Here is a 16,408-nt window from a genome sequence, read left to right on the forward strand (position 1 = left end):
GGTTAGCTAACCCGGTGCTTGTACTCAAAAAAATGGCATCTGGCGTATGTGTGTGGATTACACCGATCTGAACAAAGCTTGTCCGGCTGATCCTTTTGCTCTCCCCCGTATTCATCAGATCATTGATGCTACGACGGGTTGCGCACGTTTGAGTTTCTTGGATGCTTATTTCGGTTATCATCAGATTAAGATGGCGGTCAAGGATCAGGAGAAGACGGCTTTTATTACTCCCTTTGGAGCTTTCTGCTATGTGTCTATGCCTTTCGGGCTTAAGAGTGCCCAGGCGACTTACCAGCGGTGTGTGAAAAATTGTCTTCATGATCAGATTGGGCGTAATGTTCATGCTTATGTGGATGACATAGTGGTGAAATCCAGGAAAGATGAAACCTTGATCACAGATCTGAAAGAGACTTTTGATAATCTCCGGGTCTACAAGATGATGCTTAACCCGCCCAAGTGTGTTTTTGGAGTCCCAGCCTTGGGTTTTTTGGTGTCCAACCGGGGCATTGAAGCTAACCCGGAGAAAATCAAGGCAATTACATCCCTAGCCAAACCAACATGCATCAATGATGTCCAGCGGCTGGCGGGTCAAGTTGCTGCTTTGAGCCGGTTCATAAACCGGTTAGGGGAAAAGGCAATGCCTCTGTATCAGATGATGAAGAAAACAAATGCTTTTGTTTGGAGCGATGTTGCAAACGCCGCTTTTGAGGATCTGAAGACACAACTTGCTAAGCTGCCAGTCCTGGCTGCTCCAATTGAGAAAGAGCCGTTATTGTTATACGTGGCTGCCAACTCACGAGTTGTTAGTGTGGCTATTGTGGTATAGCGCAAGGAGGCTGGCAAAGAGCATCCGGTTCAACGGCCGGTTTATTACGTCAGTGAAGTGCTAATTGAATCTAAGCAACGATATCCACATTGGCAGAAGCTTGTATATGGGGTGTTCATGGCAAGCTGGAAGCTTAAGCATTACTTTCAGGGACATCCAATCACTGTGGTTAGCTCTGCTCCTTTGGGAGACATTATTCAAAATAGAGAAGCCACTAGGCGAGTCGCCAAGTGGGCAATTGAGCTTGGGTCTCATGGGTTGAAGTATGTTCCACGTACTGCAATTAAATCTCAAGCCTTGGTCGACTTCATCAATGACTGGACAAAGATGCAGATGCCAGAAGAGAAGCCAGACAACACGTATTGGACTATTCATTTTGATGGGTCCAGGCAGTTGGAAGGCTCGGGGGCTGGAGTCGTGCTAACTTCCCCACGAGGTGACAAATTTTGTTATGTATTACGGTTGATGTTTCCTTGCACTAACAACGCAGCAGAGTATGAAGCCTTGCTCCATGGTCTTTGAGTGGCAAAAGAGATGAGCTTGAGCCGGGTCAGATGTCTTGGCGACTCGGATCTAGTGGCTCAACAGGTGTCCGGCAAGTGGGATTCCAAGGACCCTCTCATGGCGGCTTATCGCCGAGAGGTTGATGCCGTTGCAGGACATTTTAAAGGTTATCAGGTGGAGCACATTGACTGTCGAAAGAACGAAGCAACTGACGCTTTAAGCCGGTTGGGGTCTCAGCGTAAGCCGGTGCCACCTAACACCTTTTTGGATGTTTTGCATAACCCCTCTGTCAAGTTGCCCACAGAAGAAGATTTAGCTGTTCCTGACCCGGAGGCGCAGTTGGTAGCGGCTCTTCATGTCATCCCAGATTGGACAGTGCCGTTCTTGGCTTACATGACCCGGGGAGAGTTGCCAGCGGATGAGACCCTGGCTCGACAGATAACCCGGCGATCTAAGTCCATGACGATTTCAGATGGAGAGTTATATCATCGCAGTGTTTCTGGAGCGTTTCAGCGGTGTGTTTCCTCCGAAGAAGGTCAAGAAATCCTTTGTGAGATCCATGAAGGTGATTGTGGTCATCACGCTGGGTCAAAATCTTTAGTGGCCAAGGCGTTTCTTCACAGTTTTTACTGGTTGACGGCTCACGCTGATGCAGAAGATCTGGTCAGTAGATGCGATGGATGTCAAAAATTTGCACGACGAGCGCATGTGCCGGCTCAAGAGCTCCGGATGATTCCAATCACTTGGCCGTTTGCGGTCTGGGGGCTTGACATGGTGGGACCTTTCAAGAGGTCTAAGGATAAAAAGACACATCTCCTAGTGGCAGTTGATAAGTTCACCAAGTGGGTTGAGGTGGAGCCTGTGAGTAAATGTGACGCAGCCATGGCGGTTCAGTTCATGAAAAAAGTGATTTTTCGTTTTTGTTTTCCACACAGTATTATCACTGACAATGGCGCTAATCTGTCCCAAGGAGCTATGGAAGAGTTTTGTCAACGAGAACACATCCGGCTTGATGTTTCTTCTGTAGCTCACCCTCAATCCAATGGTCAAGCCGAGAGAGCCAATCAGGAAATTTTGAAAGGGCTCAAACCCCGGCTTATGGTTCCTTTACAACGAACGTCGGGTTGTTGGGTAGAGGAATTACCCTCGGTGTTATGGAGTATCAACACTATGCCCAATAGGTCTACGGGTTACACACCTTTCTTCATGGTTTATGGAGCAGAAGCAGTATTGCCTAGTGACATCCGTCATGACTCGCCCCGTGTGGCGGCTTATGTTGAAGCTAATAATGAACAAGCCAGACAGGTGTAACGCCCTCGATGCGGCTATATCTCCCACGTGTCGAAGCACGACTTAGAGGCATAACCGCATTGAAAGCAATGTCGCAAGTGAGGTAATCTTCGCAAACAACCCATGTAATACATAAAGGGAAAAAGATACATAGTTGGCTTACAATCGCCACTTCACACAATACATGAATAAAGCATTACATCATCCAAATACACTCAAGGTCCGACTACGGAACCAAACTAAAAGAAGACTACCCCAAATGCTACACAGATCCCCGATCGTCCCGACTGGGCTCCACTATTGATCGACTAGAACGGAACAACACAAAGGACAAGATCTTCATCGAGCTCCTCCTTGAGCTTGGTTGCGTCACCTGCACGGTTTCATCAGTACCTGCAAACTGGTTTTGGAAGTATCTGTGAGTCACAGGGACTCAACAATCTCACACCCTTGTGATCAAGGCTATTTAAGCTTATGGGTAAGGTAAAGGTATGAGGTGGAACCACAGCAAGCGACTAGCATATATGGTGGCTAACATACGCAAATGAGAGCGAGAAGAGAAGGCAAAAGCACGACCGAACAACTATGATCAAGAAGCGATCCTAGAACAACCTACGTCAAACATAACTCCAACACCATGTTCACTTCCCGGACTCCGCCGAGAAGAGACCATCACGGTTACACACGCGGTTGATATATTTTAATTAAGATCAACTTCAGGTTTTCTACAACAGGACATAAACAAATTCCCATCTGCCCATAACCGCGGGGACGGCTTTCGAAAGTTCAAATCCCTGCAGGGGTGTCCCAACTTAGCCCATCACAAGCTCTCACGGTCTACGAAGGATATTCCTTCTAGCGGGAAGACCCGATCAGGCTCGGAATCCCGGTTACAAGACATCCTCGACAATGGTAAAAACAAGCCTAGCAACACCGCCCGAATGTGCCGACAAATCCCGATAGGAGCTGCACATATCTCGTTCTCAGGGCACACTCAGATAGGTCAAGCTAGGAGTAAAACCAACCCTCAAGTTGCCCCGAGGTGGCCCCGCAGGCTGCCCAGTTCGGACCAACACTCAGAGGAGCACTGGCCCGGGGGGGGGTTAAAATAAAGATGACCCTTGAGTCTGTAAAACCCAAGGGAAAAAGAGGCTAGGTGGCGAATGGTAAAACCAATGTTGGGCATTGCTGGAGGAGTTTTATTCAAGGCGAATTGTCAAGGGGTTCCCATTATTACCCAACCGCGTAAGGAATGCAAAATCCAGGAACATAACACCGATATGATGGAAACTAGGGCGGCAAGAGTGGAACAAAACACCAGGCATAAGGCCGAGCCTTCCACCCTTTACCAAGTATATAGATGCATTAATTAAATAAGAGATATTGTGATATCCCAACAAGTAAACATGTTCCAACAAGGAACAACATCTCCATGTTCCAACAAGGAACAAACTTCATCTTCACGTGCAACTAACACGCTATAAGAGGGGCTGAGCAAAGCGGTAACATAGCCAAACAACGGTTTGCTAGGACAAGGTGGGTTAGAGGCTTGGTTCAACAATATGGGAGGCATGATAAGCAAGTGGTAGGTATCGCAGCATAGGCATAGCAAAAGAGCGAGCAACTAGCAAGAAAAGATAGAAGTGATTTCGAGGGTATGGACATCTTGCCTGAGATCCCGCAAGGAAGAAGAACGAGTCCATGAAGAATACAAAGGGACGAAGTCGAACGAATCCTCACCACACGACGTTATCGGTACCAACCCGAAGAAGCAACACCGGAAAGAAGCACACAACATAGTAAACAACCATCACATAAACATGGCATGATGCACAAACAAGTATGATGCATGTCCGGTTTAATGAGGCATGGCATGGCAAAGTGCACAAGCAATCCTACAAATTAAGTGGAGCTCAATATGCAACTCCGTTGCATATTGACGAAACACCACATTCGAGTTACTTAGTTCGATCTCGTTTATGTACCCAACAAGATTAAATGTTGTTAGCATGGCAAGAGGGTGAAGCAAAGTAAAACTACCTATCTAGTCAAGTTTACATGAGGCCGGAAGCAACGAACAACAATTCCGGTAAATCCCCATATGCATATATTAGGTTTGGTACTGTTCTGCCCTAAACCATATTTTATAGTTGTTAAACATGCAAAGTAAAACCATCATATTAAACTAGGCAAAACTCTACCCCATTTACCTATAAAGTTTGTTTAAAACCGAGCTACGGTTATTTAGATATGAATTAAAACATTTTAGCAAGTTATTTGTACAAATTTAAACAAACATCAAGTTTAAACATTTTTAACATGGATGCAAGTAGCATATTATGAAACTAGATGAAATTTTTAGCATTTTACATATTTAAAACATTTTAATCCGATGCACGGTTTGTGAGATATGATATGCATGGAGCTTAGGGACCATTCTGCAAAATCTGCAGTCTCAGGTTTAATAGAAAAAATTGATCTGCGGAAAAAACATGTCCCGGGCCGAGACTGGCCGGCCCAAAAGTGCACAGGGACAGGGGCTTGACGCTGCTCACATGGGCCCAGGCCTGTTCGGTGGAAGAGGCCTGGCAAGGGGCTCCTGGGCCTTGGCTAGATCTGGCCCACGGCGGGGCCTACGAGCGGAGCGAGCAGCTCCTTCTCGTCGTCCTCGTGCCCCTGCGCGAGCAAGGAGGAGGAATGACAGTCATGGCGGCGGATGATGGCGGCTCACCGACGGGGAGGCGCAGAGGAGGATCTGGGGCGCTGATCCGGGCGTGGAACAACGGGAAAAGGATGGATCCACCTCAGATCCGACGAGGCAGGGCGTCCATGGCGCGGATGGGGCTCCTCCTGTGAAGATGATAGAGAGAGTTCATGAGGGAGAGAGAGCAGAGAGGAAAAATGAGAAGAGGAGAGGGAGCTGGATCGGCCTAGGAGGTCCTCCGGTGGAGCTTGACGGCGACGGGATCTTCGGTGGCCGCCGGCGACGCTGATGGGGTGCGGCGCAAAAGCGAGGTGGCGCTCGGGGCGGAGGCCGTTGCCTCGATTCAGATTGGATCGAGCGCTACGGGAGGAGCAGCGGTGCGCTTCGGGCGAAGATGGGCTTCCAGGGCCCCGATCCGGGTCCTGGCGGGCCCGCAGGCTTCGCGGCGGCGTGGAGACACCAGGGGCGACGTGGAGGTGCGGGAGCGGCCCTGAGCGGTGGCGCAGGTGGCGAGGAGGGGCTGGAACGGCACGGAAATTGAGGAGGAGGGGGCTAGAGGTAGGTGGAGGGCTAGGGATGCCCAAAAATGGCAAGGGGACTATTTAAATAGGGTAGGGGTTAGGGTTTGGTGGGTTTGAGGCCGTTTTCGGACCCTCGGATCGCGATCATGCGGCTCCAGGCAGTGGGGGACTAGATGGACTGCAGGTGGGCTGGGCAGAGTGCGATGAGCTGAGAGGAGAGAAGAGAAGGCAGCCCGTCAACTGTTTCCGGAGACCGAAAACGTCCGACGTTTTGCCCGACTATAATGTCGCTCTAGTTATCTGTTGGGGCATCAAACGATCTCCGAATGCGATGAAACTTGACAGGCGGTCTATCTACACTATAACAACACCGCATGCCAACTTTCAACCCATTCCGAGAACATTTTCCATCCACTTATAAAATAATATTTCGGACATGCCACGGGCGCGTGCAAGTGTGTCTGGGCTCAAAACGGACGACAGACGGGACTGGGGAACCCGGACGGATGCAAGTTTTGAAAACATGATGATGCAATGTGGATGATGACATGATATGAGATGCATGACACACAAGCAAAGACAAGGCAACAACAGTGAATAACTGGAGGACACCTGGCACATCGGTCTCGGGGCGTCACAACACTCCACCACTACGAGAGGATCTCGTCCCGAGATCTAGAATGGCACCGGAGGGAAAACGGAAGAGAAAGATAAGAGGTAAAGCTGAGTTGCTTCTTTGACAAACGAGTGAAACCAAAGAACCTTGCAAGGTTAAACAATTGGAAAGAAGAATACAACGGAGATGAACAAAGTTGAAAACACTCCGTTGGAAAAGAGGAACAAAGAACATTACTAGAACGTTGTAGGTTGAAAGACATAAGAAAAGGTTGCAATGGACAAGAAGTACATGCAAGCACTCCAGTAGAAACGAGATGCAAGACTTGATAAGATGAAAAGAACTTGAGCAGAGGACACAACACCCCGGTTAAAACAAGGTAGAGAAGGAATATGACTGATATAATTTGGGCAACACTTCGGCTGTAAATGGAAGGAATTGAACATGAACTTGACAAAAATGGGATGATGGGTGAAGAGAGAAACATCACAAAGCCTCCGGAAGAAATGAAAGAATGAAATGGAATGAACGGAGGAGAAAACAAGATCTTGAGAGAGCACGCTTACAACATATTCTAGAACGAAGTTGTTGGATTAACAACAATGCAAAGGATAAGCTTGTTGTGGGCTTATGGAAAACATCTCAAAACTATGAGGTGAAATTCTGCCACTAACGAAAAATAATAGATTGGATTGATATGAACACGGAGATGGGAAGCTTATCTCACCAGAAGGATAAATGAAGAACTTGAGTCATTTATAAGCACCATGGATAGCAACAATCCTCAGGGAAGGCTTTAGGTGAAATATAACCCAAGATAACTCCAAAGAAGAGATTGATGGGTTTAAATACCTCATTCCTAACAACATGTGAATCATGAAACATGAACCCAAATTATCAAGAATGACATAATACCACCTCCAATGATACGGTAGAAAGAATTGCACTCTGGAATGCAAGATGAAGAAACTTGATCTCCTTTGAAATAAATCTTGATGAACACTTCGAGAAGGAATTAAATCCTTGATGACCCATCATGTAGAACCTTCATGAAGAACTCCGGTAACAAAAGGATAACGAAAAGAAAGAGAAGTTGAAAACACAAGGTGAAACCTTGTAATGATTTAGATGGATCTCCGTGATAATATAATTGCGAGAGCTTGGAACTCCGAGAAAGAAAGATGAGCACTTGAAACCAAGAATATGTATGATGAACCACTCCGGAATAAGGAATTGAATCATTTGGATGAAACAAGAATAAGAATTACATCATGCTTATCCTTCACCAATTAAATTGATGACAAACAACGGATTTGACACACTACTTATTCTCGTGGAAAGAATTAAGATAGATATAACATAAACTTTGGAAGGTCTTCGACGAATCCACCGGTAGGATTGAAAACAGCGAATGAATTGATATGATAAACAAGGAAGAGAAATCTTGAACGAACCACCGTAAGAATTTGAAAATGGAATTGGAAAAAGGCACAAATCGCTGGGAAGAATTATAAAATGAACGAAGATGCTTGAGAGGATTTAGATACATGAGAACGAAGAGATCACGAGCAGATTAGAGATCACTTGAACGAAGCACCGGTAAGATTTAGAGTATGAGAGCTGAAGGCTGGAATGAATAAATCTTAGATGGTGGGCTCCGGATAATCAAACTGAAAAGACTCCTGAATTACTCCGGATGGGTGAAAAGAAATCTCACAATCGAAAATAATTATGAGAGGATGGCAACAAACTAGAGCCACGAATCTTGAAGAGAATGAAGCAAGATATGGAGGAAAAACTCTTCTTCGGTCTTCAAAATCCGAGAATGACGACGAGAAACACCACCATGAATTGTTGAGATACTCCGGGGTGACGAATTTAAAGGTTGAGCCAACGGTAAAAAGAGTTTGAAAGATGTTGGTGAAAGACATTTGACTGATGATGATTCATTCTTACGTCAAACTTTGAAATGAATTTGAGAATAGCTCCGAGGAGATTAGAAGAGTCAGGTAAGATCCTGGGAAAAGACCTGTGGGTTAGGGCCCACTCAAAAGATACACCGTTGAATGATTTAAAAGATAGATTGCGCCGGTTGAGTTAAATGACTTGAATGAGATAACATTCTCGAAAAAGTTTGAACGAAAGCAGAGTGGAAACACGAATCTTCGAGATATCTTCAGCACTTCAGAATAATAGAATAGCGAGAAGTGAATTATTATGAGGTGCACCGGCATGAGAAGGTATTTGAAACGAGGAAAAAGATATGATCAACACCGAGAGCTTGAATTGGTTCCACCAGAGAAGAAAAGGCAAATAATGATGAACTTGAGGCTCCGTTAGTATCTTTCATGAGAATCACCGGATAAGAACATTGAAGGAAAAGAATGGAGAGTCTTCACATCAATAAGATGGATACTTGATCAAGAAATCTGAATCCTAAAAAAAAAATGGGGTGGGTGGGCGGGAAAAAACAAAGGCAGCTTGGGACGAATGAAACAAACACCGTTGAGAAGAACTGATACTTGATCTTGCGGATGTTGAAGTGATCGGATCCACTTGAAGAGAGACACACCGTTGAAAAGGATTGACAAGACAATCTCGATTATCATGAATGTTTAGTATTCACATAGAAATATGAGAACACCGCTTAGAAAAGGGATGGAATCCACATTTGACTTCGAAGCAACTCGAATACCACAACTCAAAACAAAACAAAGGATTGGCTTGCAGAATAAGCCGAAACAAACATATGATAGAGATTTCGTCCGACGTTTTCGTGGTGGGGCCTACATGGGCTCGATCGTACAGCACCATTATGTACAAGGCAGTGCACATGACATACGAAGCGTCCCTGAGTCGGCATAGCTAAGGACTCTTTAAGACACAACGAGACCACTGTAAAACCAACCGTGGATAGGCGGACCACTAGACGTCGAACCCCAATTTTGTATCATACATCTGTCGGAAAGATATCCTAAGAGCTACTTGAATTCCCACTTATAAACTCCCGAAATTTTCCCGGTTATGCAATCAGGTGTTGGGGATACAGGGGAAGCATAATATCTCACCCAAAACTAACAAATCCTACATCCAGCTGTATCCATCCTTCAACACATAACCAAGAAACCTTCAGAAATCATCTACCTCAACCTTCGAAAAGCATCCGTTATACGAGTTATGGCAATACTCCCGAACTCCCGCCCCAGTACTGGGTGGCATCGAGGTTATCTCACCAACAACTGCATAAAAGAGATTGTCGGCGAAACTCAGGTATTCCAGAACTGCAACGATAAAATTGTGACGACAACACCTCGGAGCTCAACTTCCCGGGACACTGCCACAACCCCTAAATGACAGGAGGCACCAAGAACAATGTTCTCGTCACAAATCGATCGGAACGATTCCAAGATACCCGCGTGATCCTAATTTTTTTTGTGAAATTTGAGAAGAGAAGAGTCAAAACTCTACGTCAGGATGCCTCACCAGAGCGACGAAGGGACCGAGGAGTAAAAAGAAGTCCTAACTCTCCGATATATATAATTCCTAAATGACTCAAAACATTTCTAGACTCAATAATGCCAACGATTCGATCAAGCAGGGGGCTCCTAAGGTCGGGGAAGGCTCTGATTACCAACTTGTAATGCCCTCGATGCGGCTATATCTCCCACGTGTCGAAGCATAACTTAGAGGAATAACCGCTGTCGGCATTCTGGGAACGGGGGTCCCCAGACTTGCCTGCCTGCGGCCTGCGGCGTGGCTCAAAAGGAGGCCCAGTGCGGCCCATCTTCACCAACACAAACCCAAGACCCTCGCGAGGGGCCAAGCCTCGCGGGGCGGACGACGCGGAGCTTCCTCAGGCACGGTCTCATCAGGCCGGCTCGCGAGGAGGCGGAGAGATCAAGGCGGGGTACCTCACGAGGTGCCCGTGACGCAAGCCATGACGACCAAGGGCGCCAGGCGGGTGCCAGCCTGCGCAGTGTCCTCCTTTCCCCTTTGGTGCAAAGGGGGCAAGCGCCGCGGAGTACCGAGGCATCAGGCAAAGGTTGCCATTTCGGTGCAACAAGACCAAGACCAGGAGGACTGCAAGACGGAGGTCATCGTGGAGCCCAAGACGGCGTCACCACCAGAGCTTTGTGCAGGCGAAGACTACTTTTGTCAGGATAGCTGGTACTAGCCGTCCCCTTTCAAATTAGCCCGCCATTGTTGGCTCCCTTCCCGCTCGATATTTGGGAAGAGGACCAGGGCCTCTATAAATAGGACCAGACGCCCAAAGGAAAAGGGGAATCAAAGGATCAGGGGGCTGAGAGGTTAGGGTTTAGAGAGGGGACAATCGAGAAGAGAGAGAGAGAAGGGTAACTGAACTCCTCCCAGCAGTTCATCCCCCCAGCCAAGAACAGACCCTCGCGAGGTTGTTCTTCCTTGTATTGTTCATCACCACCAGCCCAAGAGGCAATCCACCACACCACACACTGGAGTAGGGATTACACCACGACGGTGGCCCGAACCAGTATAAACCCTGTGTCTCTTGTGTTGTTCTTTCCATAGCTTAGACCTTAGCGAGGCGGAGGGGTGCATGTAGGTAGGAGGCGAAATATCCGCGCGCACCCTAGTGTTCGAACCTCAAGGGTCTGCCGGAACCCGAAATCCGACATTTGGCGCGCCAGGTAGGGGTGCGCCGGAATCCACCTTCTACCGCTTCGTGCCCCGTCGCGTCGTCATCACCATGTCCGGCGACCAGGCGGGCAACCCAGATCCGTGGGCGGCGTGGCCCGCCCGCGTAGAGCCGCTCTCCTCGGGCGACCCCGTGCCCCAGGCAGCTCGCGGTCCGCAGGGCGCTGCGGGCCGCGGGCGACACGGACAGGCTTTGACAGCTCTCACACCGCGGCAGGCGCGGTCGACAGCAAGGGCCTCCAATCACGCCGCGACCACGACACCGTGCACCCGCAGGGAGCAGGCGAACTCGAGGGCCGCGCTCACAGTGGCCCAAGAGCTGCTGCAGTGCCGGCTGCTGGAGGGCGGCCGCGACGTGCTGCTGGAGCGAGTGGCAGGGCTCGTGGGCTTCGCCGCCTCGGGGGCTCACCCCTTCTGCACCCAGCTCCCATCTCAAGCCCAGGGCGGCCCGCGCAGGGGCTCCGCGCGCGCCCACGGGCTCCAAGGCTACTCCAACGCCAGCGAAGCTGTCAGCACCGGACCGGCGGCGGCGCTGCCCCCACTCTCGGTCCACGAAGAAGAAGGACTCGACGCGACCCGCGGCCCCAGTGGACAGCCGTGCTGCCACCCCATGGTGGGCGCATCAGGCAGGACCGCGTGGCATGCAGAGCATTACGACGTGGCATTCGGGATGACGGCGCCAGAGGAATACGTGCCCCTCATGATGGACCAAGGACACCCACACGAGAGCGAACAAGGCTCGCTCCACAGCCCAAGCTGGGGGGACGAGGCGCCAGAAGCTGAGCCTTTCCAGGAGCCCCGGGACGGCCCCACTGGCCACGCTGGAGGCAACGATTATCAGGTACCGCTAATTCTTCAGGAGCAGGCATACGCTAACCATGGATCACAGGAGGTGCAGGTCGCCACAGCGAGCAGCTGCCCCGCTCCCACGGTCTCCTACCCCTTGGGAGGAGGGCGCAGGGGGCTGCAGGAGAGGGGCCGGGATCCGACATCACCACCGCGGCGTTCGGAGCAAAGCGTTCTCAGGAGGTAGGCCCTCTGCTGGGGAGGTGCCTCAGGGCCTGCCCCCGGCGGAGGACCCGTGGTCGTCGGGGGAACCGCTGGCGACCGCTCTACCCCATCGGCGGTGTCCTGGTTTCCGGTCATCGTTGATGGCACTAGAGTGAGGCGCAAGGCGGGCCCCTCATCCGGCGATATGAAGCAAGGCCGGTACCTGTGAAGAAGGCCCAGTGCTTGTGAAGCTCGCCGCCCCGTGACACTCTCACGTAATAATGAGTGGGGCTGTACACGCCTCGGAGTCTCAGGGGTGCTGGCCTCAGGCCCTGGGGCTCCCTCCCACGCCCAGTGGCAGCACTTAGCTCCGCGCTGGTGAGAAGACGTCCAAGACTAGATTAGGTGCCGGATGCGGCCTTTTGTCTGCTTTCGTTGCTTTTCCCTTTGGTTGTCACTTTCCCCCGCTGGATTCAAGTTGGATTCGAATTTGAGATTTGCGTGTGTTCGGGGAAGGGGTGCTTAGTCTCGTTCGAGCAATTTCTCGCGTTTTGGTTACCACTTCGCCTCAGCTGCCTCCCATCGTGAGCCCCTCGCGAGCCGGGTCAGGCCTAGCTTGCGCGCAGCCCAGACTACTGCCACCGCGTCCTCTCAGGAGGGTGTTTTACTGCAGATCCAACGGATTCAATCAGGGAACACTCAGGACACCACAGCCTCCCACGGGCTACCTCAGGGCCAGCACGGGACAAAGGTAAACTAGCCGACCAGCGCGTCGCTTAAGCCAACCACTTGGCGCGGGTGCATGGGCTGTATAGCGTCTACTAACACGATCAACACAAGTTTCACATAAGGGGCTCCCCCTCCAAAATGCTCTCACCGCCATCAGGCCAAAACCTGAGTTCTATTCATGCAGGGTAAGGAAGTAGGAACGATACACAATCAGTCGGATAAATCCCCCAATGCGTCCTCAGGAGCACCACCCGAGCCGTTGCTGGCGTCGCTGAACTCGCCATCGCTGTCCGCGTCGCCACCAGCGGCGTCAGGGCCGTTCACCACGCCGCCCTCGTCGGCAGCCACGATCACGCCGTCATCGTCTGAAGCGAAGGCCCTGATAAGGGCATCCACATTGTCTTCGACCCAGAGCGCCAGGTTGCCTCGGACGGCCTGGGGGACTGGGGCGATGGCGGCGTCGAAATCGAAGTGGGGATCCATGTTCCGGAGATGGCTGAAGACGCGAGAAAAGGTGTGCCCGAGCAGGGCGCGACTCCTCTCCTCCACCAACCTGTCAGCCCTGACCGACCGCGCCTCCAGCTGCGTCACCACGTCAGTGAAGAACTGAAGATTGCCGGCGTAGTTGACTGCGTGCGGCTCGCCAACAGCCGCCTCGCAGATGTTGCCCAAGGCTGTGTTGGCTCACTCCCGGAGCATGGTGAGCATGGGGCCGTGCTCATGCTCTAGGATCTGCCGCTGACGTATCTCGTCCGCATTCTAGCACGCGACGGCCTCAGCCTCCTCCACCCGCTGGCGAAGAAGGAGCACCTCGGCCTGGGAGGTGGTTAACTCACCTTGTGCCACCTCAAGGGCGGCCCGGAAAGCATCGGCCTGCCGCGTCGCCTCCTCCAGCTTGGCCCTCAAGGCGGCAGTCCTGCCTTCAGCTTCGGCCCGGATCAACCCCAGCTTCTCTTCGAACTCGTGCTCGAGGTTCAAATGCGCCATCGCCACCCGACGTCCGACCTCCTCCAGGACACGGGCTTCCTGTGCAGCGACATTATCCTCCGCCTGCGTCATCAAGCGCTCCCTCGTCTCCAGGTGCTCGTACTCGTGGGTACGTTCGGCGGCTTCCAGCGTCAGCGCCTCCTCACGCTTCTGGAGCTCTGCTGAGTCGCCAGAGGCCACCTTCATCGACGCGAGGGCTGCCTCACGCAGCTCCACCTGCTCCTCCAATGAGTGGCACCAGGACAGGAGCTCCCGAGCCCGCTCCTCCACCGCCTTTCGCCGCCGGTCGGCTTCCCGGGCCTCCTCAGCGGCCCAAGATCGGGCATCCCGAGAGGCCACCAGCGACGCCCTGGCCTCTGTGTCGTCAAGATCGCGCTAATGGCGTGCAAGGGTGATGGCACCCTCCAGCACGCGCCTCTTCGCAGCCAGGCACAGGCCCTCGGCCTCAAGGCGCGCGTCTTCATCAGCCAGCTCCTCACCAAGCAGGCTCACCGCGTCAGCCGCCCTTCGAAGGAATCCTTGGCGGAGAGCGCGACGCTCCCGAGCGCGCTCGAGCACGTCCTCCACACCATCATCTGCCCCAAGCAAGCGCCAGGGGCCATGAATCAGCACTCCCCCTCCTGGCAGGGGGCTGGGGGATGGCACCCTCGCGACGGCCGGGCACGTCGTGCCAGAAGCCCAGCCTGGAGCCAGTCCGTCCCCAGGCCAAGAGCGCAGGGAGCGCCTCAGCCAATCGCAGTCCACGACCAAGTGAGAAGCCCACGACAGGCTGGCTATGCCACGAGAAGGCCCGTGAAGGAGGATCGCGAGGTGCGCAGGGCCATGATACGCCTCGGGACGATTCGCCTCTTCGATCGCCCTCACCACAAGGGCTCCACTGCTCGGAGCGCTTGAGGACGGTGGAGGGGGCGAAGCCAAGGGGGACGGCTCCTCAGCCGTCTCCACAAGCTCGGCTGGAAGGGTCCTGCGGAGCAAGGGTCAGTAAAAGCAACAGAAGGATCGGGAGCCGGGAAAGGAGAAGGCTTACTCATCAGTGGCGAAGTACTTCCTACACTTCAGCAGGCGACAAGGGTAATCGTCGCCCAGGGCCTCCCTTCTCTTCCGGAGGGCCTCAAAGTCCACGTGGAAGCGGCCTAAGAGTTGGGCGCAGGGATCAGCCAGCGACGAAGATGGAGCGTCAAAGCGACCTGCGTCAGGGGCGCCTGCATGATGTGCGCTGCCAATCGCCTCGCCAGGAGAAGCAGCCGGAGCCTCAGGAGCCTCGGTCACAGGCGCAGAGGGTAGCTGCTCGTCACCCTCAGCCTCAGCGGCACGGGCCCCAAGAAATGCTCCCTCGTGAGCATCGCCCGGGGCTGGCACCCCGCCGAGAGCCCCCTCGGCCTCTGGCGCCTCATGCCTCCCTGCTCCGCCGCTTGAGGAAGAGTCGCCTTGGCTGACTGGAAGGGCACTCACCATCACTGGGTTCTCGCGAGGCCCCTGGAGGCCGACGGGGCGCGGCCCCCACTCATCAAAGATAGGCATATGCTTCACAAAATCGCCCTGCTCTGGCAGAGGTATAGCAAGTCCCCTCCCTGCTGAATGCTGCCGGGGTTGGGGTCCCCAGTCAGGGTCAAGAGCGCTGTCCTCAGCACTTCAGGAGTCAGGTCCTCTTCCTGGAGCCTCATACGATCATCGCGCCCGCTGAGAGCCCACATCTGGCGGGAGTGGCATTGGAGAGGAGCAACGCGGCGTAGCAGGAACTCCTTCACCACCTTGGGCACTGTCACGCCAAGCGACCTCAAGAATGCGAAGCGGTGCCAGACGAAGACGAGCCGGGGGCTCTCAAGCGTCTCCTGGCCCCAGCCCGAATTGGGGACAGCAGGCGAAGTTGGCTCCGATAGCAGGGGGCTGGGCACCCCTGCGTCCACATACAGCCACCGCTCGCGGAACCCAGCCGCGGGCGGGGGGAGCTTGAAGTCAATCCCAGAGGCCGCTGTCTCAGACGCGGCAACGAAGCTCACGCACGCCCAGCATTGGGTAGGGTCGACAAGGCGCAGCGAGAAGAAGTGGCGCAGCAAGGCAACCGAAGGAAGGATGCCCACCATAGCCTCGCAAACAAAGGCGAATACCGAAAGGAGGGTGATGGATTCAGGACCCAGGTGCATCATGTGGATCTGATAGTGGGAAAGCACGGCATTGAAGAAGTCAGAAAAGGGAGGAACCAGACCCGCCCATAGGGCGTCGGCAAAATACGGGACCTCGATGACTATCCTGTCGATGGAGAAGTGGGATGCGGGCCAGGCCTTCATCCTCCCGCACTCGTTGAAGATAGTGGCCAGAGCCGAGCTGACCTTGCCCAAGCCCTCGGCGGGGGCCGCCAACGGTGGCGGGCAAGGCGGAGACACGGGTTTCTTCCCTCTTCCCTTCTTCGTCGGAGCCATGGCGATGGGGAGGGGGGAAGGTTCGAGATTGGGTTGAAAACAGAAGCCGGAGTTCGAGCGGAGGAAGGACAGAGGGCGCTCGAGCAACAGAAAGGGGAACGGCTGTGTACGACTAGCATGGCGCAAAATAAGGAGGGCGTGGGGGAACAG

Source organism: Triticum urartu, chromosome 1 (assembly GCF_003073215.2).
Source record: "Triticum urartu cultivar G1812 chromosome 1, Tu2.1, whole genome shotgun sequence".
NCBI classification, from domain to species: domain Eukaryota; kingdom Viridiplantae; phylum Streptophyta; class Magnoliopsida; order Poales; family Poaceae; genus Triticum; species Triticum urartu.